Source organism: Mus caroli, chromosome 7 (assembly GCF_900094665.2).
Source record: "Mus caroli chromosome 7, CAROLI_EIJ_v1.1, whole genome shotgun sequence".
In the NCBI taxonomy this organism is placed as follows: Eukaryota; Metazoa; Chordata; class Mammalia; order Rodentia; family Muridae; genus Mus; species Mus caroli.
This window is the reverse complement of record NC_034576.1, coordinates 74,289,857-74,310,211: the sequence shown is the minus strand read 5'-3', so window position 1 is coordinate 74,310,211 and position 20,355 is coordinate 74,289,857. Positions and strand designations below refer to the sequence as shown.

Below are 20,355 nucleotides of genomic sequence, written 5' to 3'. Positions count from 1 at the left end.
TAAACATTTATTTAACTTTTTATGTTTAGATCTTGTCTTCTTACTCTATGTATTTTATGCTGTGTGTTTATTTCTAAATATTTCTGTATCCCAGTTCTTTTAACTAGGTCTATTTCTACTTATTTTAAAATTTATAACAGTTCCCCTTGAACCTATTTAATTGACAGGTTATTTACTAGTGTAATTAATATGTAAACATATTTTACAGTCATCTCTGTTACTGATTTCTTGGTCTGAGAGTGATGTCTTTGCCGTCCATTCTTTCAATGTTGTTATTGACTGTTGTCTACATTAGTAAATATTCCATGTTCATTTCAGAACACTATATTGTTGTATTAAATATTAAAATCTTGGCCTGGGGTTTCTACCCCACCTTGGTTATTGAGTTCCCAGATGAAAGACATACTCATAGCCTTTATATTTACAATAAGCCTTAAGCAGCCCAACAACCGGGCAGCTACCTACCCTCAATGCTGTTAGAACCTATCTACTTTCCTACCAATAACCCCTAGCTATAACTTACTATTTGCTATATTTTATCTGCATCACTATTAAGTCCAATTGGGAAGACTGCCACCTCACCCTACCCCGCTCCCAGCCATGCTTTCTTGACCCTTAATCCATAGCCACTTCTGCTTTTTCCTCTCCTTCATCTTTCTCTCCTCCAAGCCCATGAAACCTCAATTCCACTTATGTCACTTCTGTTCAGCTATTGGTTGTCAGCATCTTTATTTACCAAATATAGGGCAGGTCACAGGGGCTAGCAAACATGGGGTTTTGGAGACCTGCATTTAGCATTATAATAGACAGTAAAATACAAAACCTCAACACTATGTATGATTGTATGATCTTGACTTTAAAAGAAATATTCTATAACTTTTGAGTATATCAACTTGACTTATGTTCTTCAATATCCTTCTTAATTTTCTGCTTGATTAATCACTGATTACGGAGAGATGAGCATTAAAAATATTGATTTCTTTGTTTTATTAATCTTCAAATATAAATGTTGATTTATCTGTTTAATTTTAAGTTATGCTACTGTTTTTGTTTTTGTATTTTGATGAAATATTGTTAGGTGTATGTATATTTAAGGTTACTATAACCTCTAAAAAATGACTATTTTATTATTAAATAATATCTTTAACGATTGTTTTGCTTTCTCTGAAGTCGTCTTTGTCTGAAGTTAATACAATGTGGGTGTTTCTGTTCCCTTCTGGTTAGTGCAAGCATGGGGTTCTTGCTTATGTCCCTTTACTGTTGACCTAGGGCTTCATATTTAGAGTTTCAGGATAACATTTGCTATTTCATTTGTCTACCTATAAGTATTTAAATGCCTTGGTGCTATTATTACTTTATGAAGTTATCCTTTATTTCAAATAAGAAATAAAAATACAAATAAATTTACATTGCCTTCATTGCTTTTCCTAGACTAACTTTCTTATTTGTTGTGTAGACATTTTCTGATCAATATCATTATTTTACTTACAGAGCTTTATGTTTTTGTTTTCTGTAGCGCACACTTATGCCCTACCCCCAAAGTTAAAGTGGTTTTACAATAATGTGCTGTTTCATTATACTTGTTTTAATTAATCTCTTACACTCAACATCTTACTCTAGAAACCCAGCCTGAAAATGAACTCACTGCTTCCATAGCCTGGCCCAGAACTCACCATGCCACTCTTCTTTCTCAGCCTTCAGGGCACAGGAATGACTGGTGAACCCCACAAGTTCCTAATCCTTCTAATCTTTTAAAATAGTGCTGCCTCCTGACTAAGACTTCAAATAGAGGATCCTGGGGGACAGGGAACATTCTTACTCAAACCAGTACAAGCTTCAACAAGAAGTCAAAAACACAAAAACATTAGCTCATTAATACTAATTTATCTGCTTAGTTGTTTTTTTTTTTTTTTAATTTACCAAGCTGTGGCTGTCTATTGACTGAGCAGATTACAAAAATACCATGGGTGACACCTTAGTTCATCAATCTAATAAGCCTGTTCACCTGGTCTTCCCTGTTGCCTGCATCTCTACCTTCTACAAAGTGAGTTGACTTTTTCTTCATTCCTCCTCATAGGGAAGATAATTTGAAGGGGCACAGAAAGTTATTTGCCTCCTTGAAGCATTTCCCAACTGTATAGATCTCATGACCTAGATCCTACGTGCAGATGATGCCAAATTTACCAAGAGATCAAACAGTCAAGGAATTATTTGTCAAGGCAATCCACTTCGTATTGATTTTGCCATAGCCTCACTTGTAGATGAGCTCATTTACTGACTTAGGTTGATGTAGCCCCACACAATGTCCTCAGCATGTTAACTGAAGCCTTGTTGAGCTTAACAAAGGTGCCATTGAAGATCTGTCAAAGACCAAGAAGCTCAAAGACCAAGAAGCTGCAATACCTTCCGGACCTTTGGGCTTACTCCATTGATACCTCGGATTCTGATGACAAAAGACAATTTTGGTTCTGCGGGCACATAGAAGTTCCCAGCTTTCCTTGCCATCCTGAATCTCAGTCCAGTACTACTGCGTGCACTCCTAGTGATAGTCCTTGCTTTTCTCAATGTCTTCAGGGCTAACTTCCTCTGAAGGTGCTTCACCTTCAACTCTATGAAATTCCTTCACTTTTTCTTAAGGGTTTCTGGCACAGCGGCAACCTTCTTTGCCTTTCTTGGAACAACCTCCATGGTTCCAGCCAGAAAAGGAGAGCTATCTGCTTAGTTTTAGGAAATTGCATTTCTTCACATTCTCAATGTGTCTTGGAGCTTCTATTTAGTATTGTTTTAGAATAGTTCTTAGGTATTCATTTTTAGTATTTTCCTGCTCTCTCCCATGTTATTTCGAACTTGGAGGTGTGTGTTGTATGTGGGTGTGGTGTGTGTATATGTGTGTGTGTGTGTGTGTTATGTATGTGTGTGTAAATGCATGCACACACATTCGTACAATACCTTTTACTGACACTCCTTTGTTCTTAGGCAGTTTGAGCTGCTCCTTTCATGCATCCTTCTCCACACTCAGGTGTATACTTATGTCTGTGAAGTTGCTGAATGACTTCCCTTTGAGCCACTGATCCTTCAATGACTATCAATTGCACCAATGAGTTGACTTATGGCACTGTGCATTTCTGTATATCTTAGTGTCTCCAATTCCTTAAATTTAATTACATTTCAACAGCAAGTAAATTCTGGACCTGATGGTACACACCTTTCATCTCAGCACTGTGAACGCAGAGGTATGAATGAGGATCTGTATGAATTTAAGGCTACAGTGGCCTACATGGAGAGCTCCTGACCAGCCAGAAGCATAAAGTGAATCCCTTTCTTAGAAAATGATGGGGGTTGGATAATTTAGGACACATGTTCTTAGGGCAAAGGACTAGTTTGTTCCCATCCCCTATCTTCTGCTGTGTTAGGAGGCTGTGTTCCAGGTTTCAAATGTTACAATATTCAGGAAGTTATCTTATAAGAAAATGACTTCCACAGACATGGCACATGTTCTTTGTCCTTAGGTTTCTCAGCTCTAGAACGAAACTGGTATAATTGTCATTACTAATGAGAAAAGAGCTTAGAGTCCCAGATGAGATGCAGAACAGGTCCATGTATTTTAGACTGTATTATATAATATTTACGTAGGATTATTTGGTTATTTCCATGAATTGACATAATGATAGTTATTTGCTCTAGGTATTATCCCTTGTTCTGTCCATCTGTTCATTGGGCAGAACTTTTATATACCTAGAGCATACCTAGAGTAACTTATTAGTGCTTCATAATGACTTTGTGTTCATCAAGACAGCAATTAAAAAAAAAAACTCCAGCTAAGATCTAAATCTTCATCCTCATTGAGAATATTCAGAACATTTATATTGCATGTGATTTTATGTAGTACTTTAGAATTGGGTTTTGCTACTTATTTACTGCTTTCTGGTCTGCTTGTTTCCCCCGAGAGTGTAGCCTTCCAATGTTGTGCATCGATGTGTTCATATGAGTGTATATGTAGTTGTGAAAGGTGAAAACGTCTGTGTGTACATGCATATGGAAGATAAAGACCAGTATTGTATTCTTTAATGGCCACACTACCTCCATTTTATCTCACTGACCCTGGAATTCCTCTGACTAGGCTACCTGATCAGAGAGCTCCAGAAATCAACCTATCTTCCCCTTCCTAGCACTGGCATTGTAAAGGCATACCATTATACCTGGCTTTCATGTGGATGCTAGGAATCCAGACTCTGGCCCACTTTAGGGCCTGAGCCATTTCCCAATTTCTCTTTGCCATTTTGATTAATTTGAATTTCAGTTTTCTTGTTAATATCTTCCTTGTGTTGCCTTTTAGCTTTAGTTGGTGCCTTAATTTTTCAACATCTACTTGTTATTTATTTAATTTACCCAAACTTTTGTTCCAATCATAATATTTTATTTCATAATTAATATCTTGTGCTAGTTTCTTCCTTGTCCACTTGACACAGATATACTCATCTATAAGAGGGAACCTCAACTGAGAAGATGCCTTCATTAGATCTCCCTAGAGATAAGTCTATTGGACATTTTCTTGATTGACAGTTTTTATGGGGAAGCCCAACCCACTTTGCATGGGACCATTACTGGGAAGGTGGTCCTTGATTTTATAACAAAACAATAACAACAATAGCAACAGTATAAGCCACAGAAACAGCCACAGCCACGACAGCAACAACAATAAAAGCAAGCAGAGAGAGAGCTATGAAAAGCGAGCCAGTTAAGAAGCATCCCTCTATGTTTTTTGTTTGTTTGTTTGTTTGTTTTTTGGCTCAGTTCCTGCCTGCTAGAGTTCCTGACTTAGCTTCCCATCAAGACACTACAAGCTGTGAAATGAAATAAAATATTTTCCCCCAAGTTACCTTTATCATGATGTTCTTATCAAAGCAATAGAGAACAAACTAGGACAAATACTTAAACATGTAGGTTTCTCGTTTCTTGCATCTCTCATTCTGTTTGCTTATTGTGTCTCATAAATGGTTTATATGTATCTCTGTCATATTATATTTTTAAATTTAAAGGTATGGATTATGATATGTTTAGAGGCAAACCTACCTCTATAAAATCTAGAATCATGATCAGCGACATAATATTATCTAGTATCTCAGTGCTTCTCTCCATTGGTTAGAACATCTAACTAGGATATAGATTGCTAGTTAATTTTTATAATAAAGTAAGATATTCTGAATTTGAGGCCCAATGTGGTAGAGTGGACCTCCAGAATTTATTGTATACAACTAGATCTTTGACAAGCTCATAGCCCCTTTCTAACCTCTGGCAAACTCCATTCCATTCTGCTTCTTTGACTATTAGACCCCACATAAGAGTAAGCTCTTAAGGCATCCATTTCCACAGGGCAGAATTTCCTTCTTTGAATTCATGGGCACTATTCTACCTGGTGCATTTTATTTCCTTTCTTTGTCCATCCATGACAGTTTAACATTTTGTTCCCACATTTTAAGAATTGTGAACTAGTCTGCCTGAGACATGGGGTACATATACCTCTTCAGATGCAGGTTTCTACTTCTTTTGCTATGAATGTGATTTCTGGGTATGCAGTGTTGCTACCTGTAGTTCTGTGAGGAAACCATTCTTTTCCATGATAACATCATTCTATAGCTATAGCCTTCACAGTTGGTTGATATAGAGCTATAGTTGACTTATTTTTCTAAGCCATGATTTTTTACCTTGTAGGTACCTTTTTGCTTTATTCGGTGCTCCAGCAAGCTGTGCATATTGAAGACAATATTGTGTCATCCCCATTCCATTCAAGGCCAGAGACACTGAAGGAACATTGCTCTACCATGGAGAGCTCCATATGGATCCTCTTTTTCTCAAACCTACTATGTTCCCTTGGCAAAAGAGATTACTGCACACCTCCTATAAAGTTGTTTATCTATTTCATGATTGTAGCATCTCCCTAATGATTCAGTTTTGAATTCCAGCCCACTGGAAATTGGCCTTATGACATGTATTTGTCAGTTTGACTCAGCAATTTATCGGCAGTCATAACTCCTTTGCCTGACATTCACTCATCCAGTGGATATGAGGAAGTCAGGTAATGATGAAAAGTTCCTCCAAAGTCATGTGATCCCAATCTTTCTACTCTATTATAGTCTTTAAAAGTTTCTGAAGAGACATATTTAACTCCCAAAGACATGGTCACCTGATTTATTATATTTGGGGTAAAGAAAGGCAATGTTTATTCAAGCAATAGTGGAACTAATTAAGACTTGAGTTGAAATATTTTTCTTTTCTTTGTTTTCATTTTCTACCTTGTGAAGCCCTCTCCCGATCACTTGATAAAACACAATTCTGTATTTGTCCTGGACATTTTGTAAATTCTCTCTTTGTGTCGTGTCTTCATCTTTCATCTCTTAAGCTGTCCTCCTGCTCCTGCAAATTTCAGTTCAAAAGGTTCTGATGTAGTTTAGAAAATTATCTGCTTAGTGTCTTTCTTCCGTCGTGTCTTCTGAGATGTGCTTTTTCCACACCAGGAGAGGTAAACCAAGAGTTTGGAATAAAAATCTCCATAGCATTCCCAATGTGTTTCTATATAGAATTTCCACAAGTGTTTGTGTTGGTATTGTGGACTATATCAGTAAAGCATTTTTAAGTACATTTTTAATAAGCATTTTGAATCCCAGTTGACTTCTTCAATTCTATAATTTATATAACTGCACAAATTCTATAATAAAAACATACAATTTCTTAGAATTCATAGGAAGTGAAAAGAACTTCAAAAGTCTCTGCAAAGATTCTGGTGTACCAAGAGTAACCCCAGAGTTTTCTGAGACAGTGAGCAGGGTGCTCACTGGGGCCAAGGTAAAAACTGCAGTATTGACAAAGCAATATAGGCACTTGTACCACCACTTAAGTGAGCCTCTGTATGATTCTCCCTGGAGGAAAGAGATGTTTCCATGCAACAAGCTTAGCAGTGTTATCACAACTGGAGCTTCACACCTCTTGAGTGCAGATTGGTCATGCAAATCATTGCTGCAGAATATTACAAAGCAAATATGCAATTGAGGATGGAAATAGAATGAAAGATAATCACATTAGTAAGCTGTGCTGCATCAGTGTGATGGTAATTAGGATCCTTATAATAAAAATTAAAATTTGAAATATGCATTGTGCTGCTTTTCTTAGTTCAGATTAATATGGTGAAGTTTGTGTACTTTGAGCTAGATGGGCATGCAGTGTTATGCTATTGTTCATAATAACTGATATTGTTTAGTTGTAAATTCAGTTGTGTAGAACTAATAGTATATGATTATTTATACTCACTTCTACTTGTTTTAGTTGGTTTTGATCGAAAGTAACAGTAATGAAGAATATTTTTTTGAACTTTTGATGAATCACTAGACATGGATTCTAGTGTATAAAAGATGCTACGTAAGATGAGGTCCTTCAGATGATAACCTGTCATGTGAGATGCAAGGACAACCACATACAGTGCATTGGAAAATTTTAGGTGTTTTCTGTCCAACATCATAGCAAGGCTCATTTGCAAGCTTGTTAGGTTTATTAGTTTTCATTTCCTGTTTCTCTGTTACAGTTGGTTTATCATCCTTAGCACACTCTTCATCGTACTAAACTAATAGTAATCAGGTCCTTTTACTAAGTTGATGGCTAGTTTTCTCAGGCATTGCACGTATGTCATATTTTTTGGTCTGTGTATTTACTTCCATTAAATCAGAATTATACAATTAAATAGAATGAAGTAAGCTTCATAGAAAATATGTTTATTATGAAGCCAGTAAAAATCAGTCGACTTGATATGTTTCTTTGTGTTATTGATCTCAAACTTATAATGCTTTCCTACCATGTCAGATCCTCATGAGAGTCACCAATCATGAAAGGACACAGAAATAATAATGAATCATTAGAAATGCTTACTAGCCCAGCAATGGACATGACTGTCTGTAAACATTTCATATACTACTATATTATTTGACATCTTAAATAATTATACTTGTTATGTTTTTTCAAATAATTATTCCCTTTTATGTTAAAAACTTCCATTTTCTAATATCCACTTATTAGTGAGTACATACCATACATGTCCTGTTGGGTCTGAGTTACCTCACTCAGAATGATATTTTCTAGTTCCATCCATTTGCTTGCAAAACTCATGGTGTCCTCATTCTGAATAGATGAGTAGTGAGTATTCCATTGTGTAAGTGAACCACATTTTCTGTATCCATTCTCCCATTGTAGGACATCTGAGTTGTTTCCAGCTTGACGCTATCACAAATAAGGTCACAATGAACATAATAGAACACACCCCTGTGCATGGCAGGGCATCTCTTCGGTATATGCCCAAGAGTGGTATAGCTGGGTCTTTAGTTAGATCTATTTCCAATTTTCTGAGGAACCTCCAGAAGACCAGCAGTCTCAATCGACCTGGACCCCAAGATTTCTCAGACACTAAGCCATCAACAGGCAGCATAAACCAGCTGATATGAGGCCCCTCATACATATACAGCAGAGGACTGCCTGGTCTGACTTCAGTGAGAGAAGATGCTCTTGAGAGACTTGAGGCCCCAGGGAGTGTGGAAGAAGGGGTGAGTACATCCTCTTGGAGACAGGGGTAGGGTGGGGAAGGGATGAGTTATGGGATGGGGAGTGGTCAGGGGCAGCCCAGGAGGGGGATAAAGTCTGGACTGTAAAAAAGGATTAAAGAATAAAAAAAAATCCTTTCCATTGTATAAATATATCACATTATGCACCCACCAATTCATTGAGAGGAATATGGTTTGTTTTCACCTTTTGACTATTATAAAAAGGGATACCCTGAACATTCATAAGGAAGTGTTTATACAAGTATCTTTATCTATTATTTTTGGAGTTACTATCTACTACTGTAATTATGATACTAATGATAATCTGTTTACATTTTTATGAACACTCAAATGGTTTTGCTCATAGAATCACACTCGGCTCTGCCTTTTACTGTCATTATGGTATCCTTCTCCTACACAACTAGGAGGCAATGGCAGTGTTGTGCAAAGAGCTCCGGACATGGGAATCATCTCTGTCTCTTCCTGGGAATTTGGGTAAATCATTAGTTGTCAGAACTGCAGTTTTGTTTTGTTTTCCTGAAAATTAAGATAATCAGTGTTTCACAGAATGTGGCAAAGACTAAATGCCACAAAGTATATTAAAGTGTCTGGGCCTTTAAATATTAAATATTTGAATATTCTTCTAAATATGATCTGGATAGAAGCAGCCAGCTCTGTGAGACAAAGGTGAAAGTTGTCACGTCCTTAAATGTCTTTCTCATATATTTTACTTGTACAGCATCCATTTACTAATACACAACCACACAATTAGAACTATACCCAGGTTTGAGAAAGAAAGACAGATAGACATAAAGAAGATTGCACCAGCTTTATATTAAGTCAACTTCATTTCCTCAGGACACAAAGCATTAGAAGTTTGCTCTATGACTACAGATTCTGAGCAGTAAGTATATTCTTTTGAGGCATTTCACTTGATATTTCTAAAATCATCAGAAATCTTTGGCTCAGAATTCTTGATGAATATCCGACTCCATTGGATGGGAAATGTAGAGTCATTATGGATGGGAAGCCCTTCAGAACCCCCTTCCCTGTACTCATTGATGGACACATCCTCCTTGTAACCTGTGGTTCATTCTATTAGAGTGAGCCTTCTCGCCAAATCAGTCTTTAAATTTCTTCTTTCTGGAAAATTTCACAGCCATCAATATAACGGATTTCACAAGTTATACTAATAGTCAATGAATTCTATAACAGAGAACTTTCCTATTAAAAAAAAACCAACATAATATAGGTCCTATACTCACCTACCATTTTCCATTCATGTTATTAAAACAATTGTGTTTACAAACACTTGATATCCTCTGTGATAAATATCTTAATTTGTATTTTCATCTCATAGACTTTTTTTTTCACTAGAATTTAAATTCCTTAAGGCATAGCCTCAGTTCTCTTGCTCATTGATCTTTAACCAGTACCTAAAATACTAAATGGAATATTATAGGTCTCTCAGTAAATATTTCTATAAAAATAATCTTTAATGCAATTATTAATATTGTAAATAATTAAGTTATTTTTCATAGCCATCATGCTCATTATGCAAAAATAAATTGCTCACTGAAGCAAAATTAGAACTTTTGTCAAGTTGCCCCCTTTTGTCCCCATGAAATATGAGAAATGTGAAGGTAGAACACATGTTAATGTAGGTTATAAACTCCCACAAGGCTGAGAGTATGTCTTTTACATTTGGTATAGGAAATAGCCTATTATGAGTGCTGCATTAATATGCATCAGGTCTGATTTAAAATGCATAGTGTTTTGCACTGGTATTCAGCCAACATCTATATTCAATTAAATAATCATTACAGTTGCCTGCATTTGTGCATTACACTAATGGCCAGGGCTTTCCTACTTGTCAGGACTGGATTTTATTCTGGGAGATTATGGGTGACATCCCAAGACTGAGTGAAATTGCAGAAATTTGAAATTCTGTCCTCATAAGGCAGTGTATTGAAAGGGGAGAGTCAACTCATTTGAGTACCTAATTTAAAAATCTTGTGCACATCAAAAGAAAACAAAGGAATCCGGTGCTGCTGTTGAGCTCTGGGGCTGAGTTGGAAAACAGGTTTGCAGCCAGGCTAACTGCAAAATGTGTCACTTTTCCCCAGAGTTGAATCTGCAGGGAATGTTTTATTCTGCAGCTAATTCACCTGCTCTGCCAGGTGTCCTCACCGACCATATGTATAAATATTTGTCTCAATTCTTCCCTTTTTTTAGCTCTCTGTTTTGGTGTGTATTAGAAGAACCAGAGCCAGTTTGCCAGGGAACAGCCTAGTCTCTGGCTGTCTCTCAGCTGCTGATAAAGTAAGTCCCACTGTATGATGCCTCTTGGACTTGACTGGTGTTCTGACAGATTCCCCTGAGCTAAACGCAACCCCAATGCATTAAACAGTAAAAGGAAATCTAACTTATTATCTTTCCAGGAGTGTCAAGTTGCACATGTGTGTGAGCATCTTTTTCCACATACTTCTTCCTATGGGAATTATTTCAGGCTCATTTTCTTAAAAAATGTGATGACAAGGTTATTGACCTTGTAGTCAGATAGACTTGGACTTGAATTTCACCCTTTTCACTCCACACCACTGCCACCTTGAGCCAATTGCTTGATCTTTGCAGACCTCTGCCACTCTGTGAGATGTATAAAACTGAAGGGCATAGGTATCCTGCAATTCTTATTCTGCCTTCCTTCTCCAAAAGGCTTTTTTTTTAGGGCACACTGTACAAAAGAACATCTTTGCCCTTAGTATAGGGATCATCGACAGTGATATGAGGTCCTTAATGGAGGTTCAATCTTGCAAGTGCCCGACTCACCAGCAAGAACAACGCTGCAACAGGATCCTTCCACACGTTTATTGGGTGAGCTTTATTGTAGAGGCGAAGTGACCCCAAGCCCAGAACTGGTACTGCTTATATAGGCCTAGGAGAAGCGTGTCTCACACCCGGATTGGTTGTGCTTGGGTTATGCTTACCACCTCATTTGCATGCCTACATCTGATTGGTTAACTTCTCTCTCATCTGATTGGTTAACTTCTCTCTCATCTGATTGGTTAACTTCTCTCTCATTTGATTGGTTAAATTGTCTCTCATCTGATTGGTTAATTTTGGTTAATCCTCAAAACCTCATCTTGGCAAAAAAAAACCCTTTACTGCCTATGTATGCGTGGTGGCCAGCGGAAGCCAGCGCCACCCTGCAAGGGCACATGTGGCTTCCCACAGATCAATTCACAAATCTATCCTCACCATGGCAAAGTTCGCACAACTAGTCCTAGGACTCTAGAGAATGTTAGTCAGGTACTTCACTGGATGAATGAAATCTGGTCAGCGCATCCAATGTAGGCACACATGCTTTTGAAAAGATATGAGAGTTACCCATTTCAGTTGTCCATTGTCCTGTCAAAGAACCCTTCAAAACTCCCCCTAAGTGAAATCAAAGAAAAAGAAAAAAATGGCTCGGCTGAATTAAAAAAACAGTACTTAGAACGTTAAAACTCATTGATCTGTATTGGAAACTAAGCACTCTATTTACTGAGTTGTTTATATTTCAAAAAGGAAAAGCTCTTCTGAACCCATTTACTGAGACTTTTGTCATTTTATGTTGTGTGTGTGTGTACGTGTGTATGTGTGTGTGTGCATGTGTTTGTGTGTGTATTTTATCTAGTAACAGGTGTGGGTAACAGAAATGGGTACAAAACTAGCAACTAAAACATTAGTTCATTTTTTCTTGTATTACTGATTAGTCAAATGAAATTATTAGAGTTGGTAAAGCATATCTTTTGAAAGTAATCTTGCTTCATTTCATTTGTAGTCATTATAATCTGACCGCAACAGTGGTATGTTTGAGCTTTTTTCTCTTCTAGGGCCCTGGTGAGGCTTGATATCCATGCTGATTTTATTTCTAGAAAATTGGCAGGAATTGTGAGGAGCGTGTGTATGATTGAGCATAGACCAGCCTGGCCCAACACGTGTGAGCATAGCAGACATGTTCAGGACTATTTACATTTTATGCTTACATCTGAGTCATTATGAAAGTTTTAAAAATACAGGTTATTGACTTTGAAGCATATCCACAAGTAAATGAATCTATCTAAAAGAACACAGAACATTTTCATTTAAGTCATGACTTTGTTTTACATACTTCCATGGATTTGGAAATAATTTAGTGTTCTGTGTCTTAATGGCTTCATTTGTAAAAATAGACACAATAATATCTACCTTTCAGATATACAGCTGAAATTTATACTACCTCAATCCAGCCCCAAGATACTTGGATTGCTTTTTATGTAATAGTACATAGGCTTCCTATACAACTTAGGTTCCTGCTCTCAGGCAACGTGAATTTTATTATCTTATTTTACTCTTAGAGTAAAGCATAATTTTTCATGTGCTTAAGTTCTAAAGGTTTCATAGTAAATGAAAGTAACATAACTACTGGGAAGCTCAGACACTGCCACAAAGCTCTGCCGTCATCTACTGTCCAGCGATGTCTGCTTATTATTTTATAAGGAGACTTATTTGACCATGCTAATCCTTGTATGTAGCATTTGTTTTCCTTTCTTTCTCTAGTGTTCTCTGGCTCAGCATGCATGAGAATTCCTCTGTATGAGTTTTGGAGGCCTTCTCAGCTATGGCATTTATAAAAGGTGTTTTTCAGTTTCTCTGCAGGCTGTGGACTTTCATGCTTTTGTGAGATGTACAATTACATGCAAAGAATCATAGCAAGTGATTTCAGGTAGAGTAATGCCACTGTTACCCCGGGCAGGCATTTAACAGCTCTTAAAGAGCTCACAGCGCAGCACTCATTTCACCCCTGCCTTCTTTGAATGAGCCCAAGCACTTGTGACTTTGTGTTTTGCTCATTAACTATATATATCTGATATAAACTCATTCATAAATATTTCCCAGAATTAAATTCACAGCTCCAATGTAGGGGTCTCTGATTTCTTTCTTCACTCTGCTTTGCTATCTTTATGATCTTCCAGTGTAATAGAAACTTTTCTTGATTATATATATTCACTCAACCATCCAAAGACCACCTCACAGGCCCTTCCCATGAACCATGCTCTCCCCATCTGGTTGTAGGCCTCTCTGGGATTCTGCACCTTCCTGCCTTTAGATTACTATTTGCCTATTTTGATTTTGCTGGGATATCTTTGAGGTCATGCCAATGTCCTGTGGTACTACACATACTCATCTTATTCTATAAAGGGAGAGAAAGGGGGACATCTGTACAGAATGTTTTAATTCTACCAATAGGTTCACCTTTTAGGTAACTTTGCTTATACAAGGAAACCCCTTTGCAGAGCCATTTTGCTTATTGAAAAACAATAAGCATCTGGAAGCTGCAGAAATTCTATGCTCCCTGTGATGGTAACACACGTTATTTATATAGCCAAATTCTGAAAAGAAATATATTTGAGTCTTGTAAACCCATCTGTTCAAACTGGATGCAATACAGCGAACTTCACATAGTCTTACATTAGTGAACATTAGGACATATAGACTTTACAGCTAGAAATTAAGCTAAGTTTAATGAAATAAATTATTCAACTTCCAAATTGCATTTGTGATACAGTGCTCAGAGTTTAGACAGAGATCAAACTTTGGTCTAGAAATGAAACATTCATTCATTTCCAATTCCCAAAGGTTTCTAGCAGGAAGCATGCAGGCTATTGCCTGTACTCTGGTTTACTAAGATACATTGGCCTCGAATGTTTCATTTCTATTCTCAGATTTAGATGTCCTCTGTTGCCAGGTTTAAAATGGAGGAAGAATAAATCAATCCTCTGGCACAGAAACAGAAACATTTGGTCTTCTGTAATGCTCAGTTCCTAACCTAATGCGGCAGCTCACAGAGAAGCTGTCAGATCTGCAATCCTAATTGCTCCAAGTTGCCTCCCATGAGTCCACATGAAATGGTCAGGACTCTGAGCATTGACAACTCAGGCTCCGTCTTCCATGATTCTGCACAGACTCAGCGTGTGCAGGATTTTACCTCTGGCTCTAGGGTAGGTTTTATAGTGAGATCTATTAGTTCTGGTCAGCATAGAAGCTGATCTAATCTGAGGTATCCCAGTGGATATAGAGATAAGCATAAAATTATGTATGGCATTAGTGGTTATTGAGCCACATGGTGGGATGAATTAAAAAAAATATTGCTCACAAATGCTAACTTCACTGAGAATGCCAATCACAAAAGTGAAGGACCCTAGTACACATCTTATGTCTAAAAACAAACTGAAAGATAAGAACAAGGAGCAAGAAGGGATGTTATCACAAAAAATTTACCCCAAGAATATTAAGTATAGAATCTTATTCATAATGGGTTTATGTATGTGCATATACATATGTATACACATATATGCATGTCTTGTGGTATTACTGTTAAATACAGATATGCAGATTGAATGACAAAATGTGCCCATTAAACTGAAAATGTGCCACGTGCAACAGGTCTTCTATGATTTTATCTAACTGTAACCAATAGGATTGTGATAATACCTGTAATAATAATTGGTATGGCTACTGGGAGTGAGAAAGAAATCTTTCCAAATCTATTACTAATTGGTTACACATTTGAAATTTATTGCAGAAAGTTGGGACTTAATAACAATTATAGTTTTGTAAAATCTGTTCAGATGTTAGTCACATTTCATTTTCTAATCAATGGCTGACCATTTATTGACAATAATAGAGTCAGGGAGTAGCCATCAAAAATAAGGTATTAATAAACTCAGCAGTTCTTGATATGATTTAGAGTCAAATAGAATATACTGTGCCTTGATACCACTGCCAACTCCTTCCCAGCCTCTTCCTTACTTTTGAAGCTCAATCGTTGCTGAAAGAGAAACATTCTTCATTGGGTGCTTTACTTACCAAAGAAAGCAAATTTGTTCTCAAAATTTCTCCTTTTGGAAATTGGGAACTGGGTAAATTCAAAACTGAACTTGTGGCTAATGTACTGAGGTCTCATCACTTCCTAGGTACATAATAAAATCTCTCTGTCTTCCACATCAGGCATCAATCTGCTCTTCAATAGTCTCCATACTATCCCTTGGGCTGAACCCCTCTATTGTCATGGCATAAGAAAGGTAGAAATATTTTATATCCCTGGGGATCATTAAAAATTCTGTAGCCCACAAGAAGAAAGGAATGTGTCTTTTATCTCTGCATTTCCAGAATCTGGCATAGTCTGTGGCCTAAGTGGCTGTTCAGTAGCCATTTGTCCTTAAGTGGATCAATGGGTTAACATTCTTGGCAGCTTTACATATGCAAAAGTGCAAGAATCCATCTCAAAAGTCTGGGAGTACTAAAGATTCCATGATTATAACTTAATGGATAACTCTCAGCATGGAGAGGAGCCCCTGACTGACAGGATGGTATACATTAGAGGTGTTTCCTGAGAACAGTACAGGTACTGTGGCTTTTTAAGGATCTTGCTGGAAAGAGATGGACCTGAGATGAATGAGTGTCTGTATTTATTATCATCATTATTATCTAAACTCAACATCGATTTATAGCTCAGTTAACTAGATCTTCTATACAGCAACAAATAGAGAATTCTGGCAAGAAATAAGGTGGGTACCTAAAAACATTTCAAGGATCTGCTGCCATACATAGACTTTAGGTTTATCTAAGATCTGTGAGGAGCATCAGACATCATACATGGCCTCTGCATAAAAGTCTTAAATGCTCTGACATTAGTCACTTGCTTATAATTAGACTACGCTGCCATTTCACCAAGCTTTCATTTACAGGAGAAAGTGCAAATCCCATTTCCCTTGAACTTTAGCTACTTCCAACTTTTTTCTTTGTTCTTTTCTTTAAAGCTTTGCAACAAATGCATCCCCATATGCTTATATTAGTTAATCTAGTATTAAACATATTGGCTGTGCAAAATGTTGGCACCCACTAATAAATGTTTTCATTTTTTCATTCTCTCTCTCTCTCTTTTTCTTTAGATTTAACTTTAGATTCTTCCTTTGACTACACAAGCAACAGCTGTCTAGCTGCCTGCACAAGACTGGATCTACTGCCTCTACAGAAATCTAGGTCAAAACACTTGGAATGCATGAATATCAAACAGAGTTTTCAAAACAGCAAATGAATACATCTTTAACTGGTGACATTTTCCTGGAGCATATGGCTGAAGCTCAGGGGACTGAATGCTTTTTTGATGAATATGCTCCATCAGAAACTAAGGGACGGCAGTAGGCTCTTGCCACCTTCTGTTTTGCCTTATGAAATGATAATGCAAGCTCATGGATAGATTCAGCGATCACAGGGCTTTTTACCTCCGACAGCCTAAGGAAGTGCTTTCCCCTGTGAACGAGTTTCTTTGTCTTTAGTAGGATTTATATTTGTACATAGTTATCAAGTCAATGGAACAGAACAGTTTTCTTCCTAGGGTAGAATTTGATTGGTTGAAAATGTAAAAGTACTGAACTGAAAAGCAGTAAGAAAATCTTAGGTTGGTATCTAAGCCAGTAAGTTATGGCCACAGCTGCGGAATGCTGTTCTCAATCCTGTCTCCGTGTCAATATCAAGGAAGTAGATGATCATCTACCATGGTGTAACAGAAATAGAAGCCTTGGGATGATTGGAGGTTTCTCACCTGGCTCAGAAGTCCACCACCAATGATTCCAATGTGTCTCAGATATGTTCTGTTACTGCCATGACTTTGTTGACTTTCATGTATAATGAAACTGCAGAGCTGCAATGATTTCAAAGTCTTTTACTGGTTGTAAAGTTCCAGGTTTGCACGAGTTTATGAAACCAGTTTATTCTTCATTGCATCATGCTTAGAATCACACAACTGGGAACAATAGGAGTGGACTCGTTGGATGGTTTTGAGTGGTTTGCTATTCATTCTTTTCTTTAAAAGAAAAATTCTGAAGAGCATTTTCTACTTCACATTCAAGAAAGCAAAGCAGAAGGAAGAAGGGAGGCCATGCCTCAGACTCCTTCTTCCAGCTCAGTCCAACAATCACTGGTTTTGGGTACAAACACACATAACTAAGCTGAGTTATGGCAGACAGAGCCTACATTCCTGTTCCTGTCCAGCTAATGAATTTTATCAGACTGAGACTGGGTTAGTGGCAGCTTACCCTTTACACCTGACTTTCTGTGTTTGGATGTTGTTTGAATAGAATTTGTGATTGTTCCAGGAATCCCTCAATATGACATTTTGACAGGAATATGCAATCTTCTTCCTTGACTTCAATAATTCCTTGAAATTATATCTAGAAAAAGTATTCCCACAAAAGCAAATGCTCCCTCCTAACAGAGCTCTTCTCTTCTAGGAGTTTTCTCCTCAGAAGCCACCACTGTGACCAAGTGCAGAGTATCACTCTCAGCATTGTGAATATGTGTTCCTACTGGTGTATAGAGGTATACCCAGGATTTCCTATCACAGAGAAGTAGCTGAGTATAGTATATTCACAAATATATTTTCTTTTCAACATACTAAATCTCCTATAACTCCATGAGCATGTACAATGTGGACAGTTCTGTTTCTTTTTCAGAGAATTGAATCTAGGACCTTGTGCGTGCTAAGCACATGGCCTACCAACTACTCTACCCTTTAACCACCAATTTTGCTTTGATCTTTTTTTGAGATTATAATATTATGACCTAATTCACCATGTCAAAAACTTATCCTTACAATGTAACTGTTCTTGCTCACTTTTAAAACTCGTAGCCTCTTTTTTTTTCAGTGTTGTTGCACATATTGTGCATTTTTTTAAAAAAGACCTCACAGGACCTTATGTGATTACATAAGCTAATCATCTTAAAAGACATTTACTTGGATTTTCTCTTTCTGCCCTTTTTCCTGACAAAGTAGAAATGAATGCTCATTCACTTATACATTTATAAACAGATGCAAAACCATCTGAGGGTCAATATCATAGTCATAAAATTTGGTAAGTATATATTTAATTTATATTGATATGAAAAAAATTATGTTATACTATAGTTATTATTTGAAGTTTTTAAAAAATATGACTGAAGTTGAACATCTTTTCGTATGTTTAAAAATGTATTTTATGCAAAAACTCTGTTCATATCCAATGTCCATAAATGGAGCAGGAACAACTTAGTAGCCATCTGGAAAATAAAACAAAATTGTATTTTACTCTATTTCCAACACCAAAATAAACTCCAGATGGACTAAAGACTTTATGCTAAAAATAAGTGCATTTTAGTACTATTAGAGAACATGAGCAGAGATCTTTTTGTAAGGAATCCAGAACTGAAGAGGATCTCTGTAAACAAAATACAAAACTTAGGTCCTGAGATGTTCAAGGTACCTGCATTAATAACTCAGTACATATTTAAACAACTAAAAATGGGTGGGGTATTGAGATGAATGAAAATGACCCACTTGGCAAAGGTTGATTGCGTGGAGTGATTTATGGCACACACCGATTCATGCTCAGTCTGTGGAAAGTTAAGGAGCCAGCTATTGATCTCACCCCAGCTACCATATCCCCCATAGGCTACCACATCAGAATTTATTCAAAACCATCAATGGAATGGGAACACAAAGAAGCTGAAGGAAATCAATTCTGGAAAGTGAAGATCCTGGCTTAGGTCAGAGTGGAACCAGAGATGTTTGTTAAGAAAACACAGAGTACAGGTGGAACCAGGAGAAGCCAGTTTGACCTTTCCATTTGTGCTTCAGACTCCCTGGACCAGCATGACTGCACAGAAGACCGCAGTAGATAATTGGCCCACATTCCTTACCAACACCAGGTCTTCACTGATGGCTTGTCTACTCGTGAGTGGTTTTCAGAAGTTACTGGTAAGTCCATAACTCTGCTGATGAGAAGATCAATCTACACTCCATTTACATGCAACCCTTCCTGAAAGCAGGCACCCACTGCACACAGAGACACAAAACCATCTCAGTGAATAATAAGCATTTTCTTTGTTTTGAACTCTATAGTTTACTATTCTGTATGTATTCCTCTGAGTCTTCAGTTTTCATCTAACTTATATTGACAATCATTCATAATGTTAAGTATAACTGTGTTTCAGGTTTATTTTATTTTCATTTTGTTTCTTACTCCAATCCTATTTTCTGACTGTAACTCAATGCTCTTATACTCTGGTCTAAGAATGCTTATATTATTTTCAGGTAACTAAAGAGCTGTAATGATCTTTCTTGTTCATGTCTTCTGATAGGTAGGTAGGCACAAAGTTTCCATTGTATATTTGTGTGCATAGGTCAGATGTCTCAAGGTATGCAAAAAATTAAATTCGCAACATGATGCATATATATATATATATATATATATATATATATATATATGAAATGGATTGTAGCAATTAACACTAGCAACAGCAAAAGGAGACAAGTCTTGGAAAGCCCTAGTCTTTTTTGACTCTTTACCAAGATGTCTGGATTTTCTCTGGATTTTCAGTCTTAGAGTTGTTGATGATGTTTAGTGGATGAATAGGATTTTGTTATCAGTGAACTAGAAAACCAACTCAGTCCTGGAGCAAGGTGTCTTGGATTAGATCAGCTCTGCACACAAAGGAGTGGAGGTTGGGATCAATGATAAACCAAGTCCTTTTTTTTTTTTTAATTTATTTTTTTATTAGGTATTTTCCCCGTTTACATTTTCAATGCCATCCCAAAAGTCCCCCTTACCCACCCCCCCCAATCCCCTACCCACCCACTCCCCCTTTTTGGCCCTGGGGTTCCCCTGTACTGGGGCATATAAAGTTTGCAAGTCCAATGGGCCTCTCTTTG

General features: G+C 37.2%; 1 pseudogene; it reads right to left on the bottom strand.

Annotated features, from left to right (window-relative positions):
• Positions 1-1,975: 1,975 nt before the first annotated feature.
• Positions 1,976-2,688, bottom strand: LOC110299296 (annotated as a pseudogene).
• Between the last annotated feature and the right edge of the window lie 17,667 nt (positions 2,689-20,355).